Raw genomic sequence first — 4,005 nt, 5'->3', positions numbered from 1 at the left:
CCCCTGACGTCTCGGTTTATAGGGTTGGTGTGGATTCCCAGAATACAGTCACAAGATTAACCCAGCACACAGAAAAAAAGGAGAAAATGTCATTGATGCAAGGATTATTTAAAATCTTTGTCGTATTTTTCATATATTTAAATTGATATATATATATATATATATATATATATATATAGATCAATCATGAATGCATAGGCGACCAAAGTCTGAGGATGATAAAGGCCCATTACAGGCCTTTATCACTGCAGCTGTGCACAGAGAAAGATGAGGGTATAGGAGTCCAAGGCGTCTGTCTGCCAGACACTCTGAAAGGAGGTCTCCTTTCAGAGCATCCTTGGATTTTAGTCGCTTATGCATTTATGACTGATCTATATATATATATATATATATATATATATATATATATATATATATATATATATATATGTGCTAAGTTAATCTTGTGACTATCCATATATGGACAGTGATGTCAAGTCCTCCTCCAGGAGAGGAATCCCCGGCCACCGCGTTGAGGACACTCTGGCTGGGTATTCGGCTCCTAGAAGGAGACCCTGATGTCTCTGTCCATATATAGACACAGGGCTGCCATCAGGGCAGTACTACTGGTACTGCCGTCAGGGGCTTGACCAGAGTGATAAAAAAATAGGGGCCCGCTCACTTCTCAGCTGCTTTAAACATTTGAATAAGGGCCCCAGCATTAGTCAATTGGAGATAGGACGGACCCTGCAATGTAATAGGGCCCATTCCTTACTCTGAAGTAACTAACGCTGGGGCCCTGAGAGGACTTACAGAAGAGGAAGATGCAGCATGAGAAGCAGAAGTTCCGTGTGGAGAGAGCCGCCCATCAGACACGTCCCTCTCTACACAGCCGACTGGACCTGCAGGCTGGTGAGTGTCCCCCCCTCTCCATCCCGCTTCCCATTCCCCCTGACCCCACTTGTAGAATATATAAAGTATGTTAAAATGTTTTTGATTTTTTTTTTGTTTCCCTAGTGTCTTTTTGCCTCGATTTTCGCAATCGTGACAAAAATGGCGCAGTTTTGCCACGATAATATAAAAATCACGGCAATACACGCTATTTGTGCCGCGATTACTAAAATTACATAAAAAAAGGATACAAAATATAAAAAAATAGTGCTGTTAGGCTATATTCTCACAGTGCGGTCAAATCATGTTTTTGCCACGATTTTGCAAAAATTGTGCCCAAAAAAATGGGATTTGACCGCACTGTGTAACTAGACTAAGATCTTATTCAGACGGCCGTGTTCGGTCCGTGATATACGGAGCGTGTATTTCCCAGGCCGACCACAATTCAGGGAGCCAGACTCCTAGCATCACAGTTATCAATGCTGCTAGGAGACCCTGCCTCTCCGCGGGAATGCTGCCCCATACTGTAACAATGTTTTCAGTACGGGACTGGGGACAGTATTCCCATGGGAAAGGGAGGGACTCCTATGATTATAGATAACTGTGATCGCTTCTCTGCCTTTTGGCTAAGATCAAGTGTAGTACCTGCTCAAGCTGAGGTTAGTAATCATCCCTGTCAGTGGTACAGCAGCCATCGTAGGGGGATGACAGAACGCCGAGGTGAGGGCAGGGAACCACAACGGTCATGGCTCTGGTGTACGCATTTGGTTTAAAGGTACCATTTGTAGGTGACCAGGCGACCACCGGATCGAGGTCAGGAGGTCGGGTAGTTTGGAAGCCCGAGTTGCTATGTGCCCCAGGGCTGGTGACCCTGGGGTGCCCTAACTCACTGGCGGTGGGATCCCACTGAGTGAAGGTACATTTGCACGCACTCTCTTTCACACTATATGAGCACACACCTTTATTCTCCCGGCCTTCTGGCTGGGAGATGAGGAATTTTTATACATGGCGGATGTCCAGGCTGTATCACAGCGTACATCCACTTATTTAATTTTGTTTTTCACTGTGTGTTTGTCACGTTTGTTTACAGGATTTCGGATGCGAGGTGTAAGTAGAAGCAGGCTCCAAGGTGGACACTGGGGTGGCAGCCTAGGTTGAAGCCTTGGAGTGTTGTTGGGTCTCCCTAAGCTCCGGCAAGGGGGGATCATCGATCCTCGATCCTCTTGGCCTCAGGCTTGGAGGGTCAGGGAATGGTTATGCGGGGCCTCTCTCTTTTAAGAGAAGGGCTGCGATAGATCGCATCCTTGTGCACTTTTTGTGTGGCACTCCTGCACTTTTTTTTTGCACTTGGGTGATAGAAAGCACGGCTCGGGCTTTCAATAAAAAACTGTGATACAAGAAACCCGGCTCCCTGAACTGCGGTTGGTCCGGGAAATATGGCCGATACACGGTCCGTATATCACAGACCGAACATGGACGTCTGAATAAGGCCACTTGTCCACTTGTCTCCTATTTTTGGTGCGGACTGGGCACTGAAAATTCACTACAAATTACAATATAAGGCTATATTCAGACGAACGTGTGTGAAATCAGTCGTGAATAATGGCCGTTTTTCACAGCCGATTTGCACCCGAGATCCGTGAAAGTGGACAAAAATAGAACATGTCCTATTTTTTTTACATGCCCTTCACACGGTCCATTAAAGCAATGACCGTGTGAATAGCCCCATAGAAATCCATGCAGCTGTGTGATGACCATTAAAAAAACGTCCTTCACACAGACGATTAACAAAACCCCATGCACATGCAACAGTAAAAAAATCTGCGTGGAATTTAGGACGTGCTGCTGATTTTTAAATCAGCTGCATGCCTATTACGTTGCAGAATTGTAACGTAATTCATCCTTTACAATGTGCAATGTTAAATACTTTTGTGTCAAAAAAGAAAAAAGTATAGTAGGTATGATACCTTTATTGGCTAACCATAAAAGTTCTATATGCAGCTTTCAGAGCACACAGGCCCCTTCCTCAGTCAATTTACAAATGAATGACTGATAAAAAAAAAAAAGCACAACTTTTTAAGATGTTACACAAACACAATTAGTACATGAGGTGAAACATCATTAGGATAAGCCGGGGCAATAAAACTGAGGTTATAGGGGTGATGACTTAGGAGTTAAGGCATCTGGAGTCAGTCTGATGGGGGATGTCACGTGTGTCCATGTAGTGGCTCATAAATTCAGGTGTTAGATTGAGGCCTTGTCTCAATGACTGGAATTTTATCATCTTGAATTCCCAAATTTTTCTTTCTCTGTTGTTTTTTAAATGACCCTTCAGTATTAGGACCTTTAAATCTGCCAAACTGTGATGAGGTCCAGAGTATGGATGCACGATGCATCGAAACTTCCATACTGTTTCGATACTGTGCTAATGAGCGGCGGCACTGAAGACAGAAGATGGCGGGCGCACTGCAAAACACCCCCATGTTCTGTCTTCAGTGCCTAAACCGCCGCTCATTAGTCCAGCACCATCACCTCAGGCTGACCGCGTGCGCACTTACTGTCAGGAGCAGGGCAATGGCTGTATTATACAGCTGCAGCCCTACTCTATAACGCTGGAGGTCAGAGAAATCTCATCTCCGCCTCTATTCCCCTGAATGCTGCGATCAAAGCTGACCACCACCGCAGCATTCAGGGGAAAATGAGAATTCCTGTGACACGATCGAGGGCCATACCATATATGGCCAGACAGCCCAGGGTCCATTGAAGGACCTCTGGCCTGCCTTACCATATTTCCTGTTGTTAGGGCATACTTAGGTATGTCCTAACAACTGCCCGTGTAGTATCCGTACACAGGCTAATGTACTAGTATATAGATATATGCCTGTTTAATATCAGTATATATATATATATATATATATATATATATGCCAGTGCATTAAAGTTGAAAAATAAAGTAAAAACATAAAGTAATATTAAATGTTTAAAAAATGCACATACACCTTTTTTTACAATAAACATTAAAATAAGTCTCAATACTTATGACTGAGAAACATAAAGGGGTTGATTACTATTAATGTGAGGCACGTGGAGGTTAAATTCATCATCACACCACGCGCCTCACATCAGAAAATGGAA

At 43.9% G+C, this 4,005-nt stretch overlaps 1 pseudogene; it reads left to right on the top strand.

Annotated features, from left to right (window-relative positions):
- Positions 1-1,476: 1,476 nt before the first annotated feature.
- LOC142751152 (U2 spliceosomal RNA) lies at positions 1,477-1,566 on the top strand (annotated as a pseudogene).
- The last annotated feature ends 2,439 nt before the right edge of the window (positions 1,567-4,005 follow it).

The sequence above is a fragment of the Rhinoderma darwinii genome, chromosome 3 (genome assembly GCF_050947455.1).
Source record: "Rhinoderma darwinii isolate aRhiDar2 chromosome 3, aRhiDar2.hap1, whole genome shotgun sequence".
Lineage (NCBI taxonomy): Eukaryota > Metazoa > Chordata > Amphibia > Anura > Rhinodermatidae > Rhinoderma > Rhinoderma darwinii.
The sequence above is the reverse complement of the archived record's forward strand: the minus strand, read 5'-3'. Positions and strand labels throughout refer to the sequence as shown.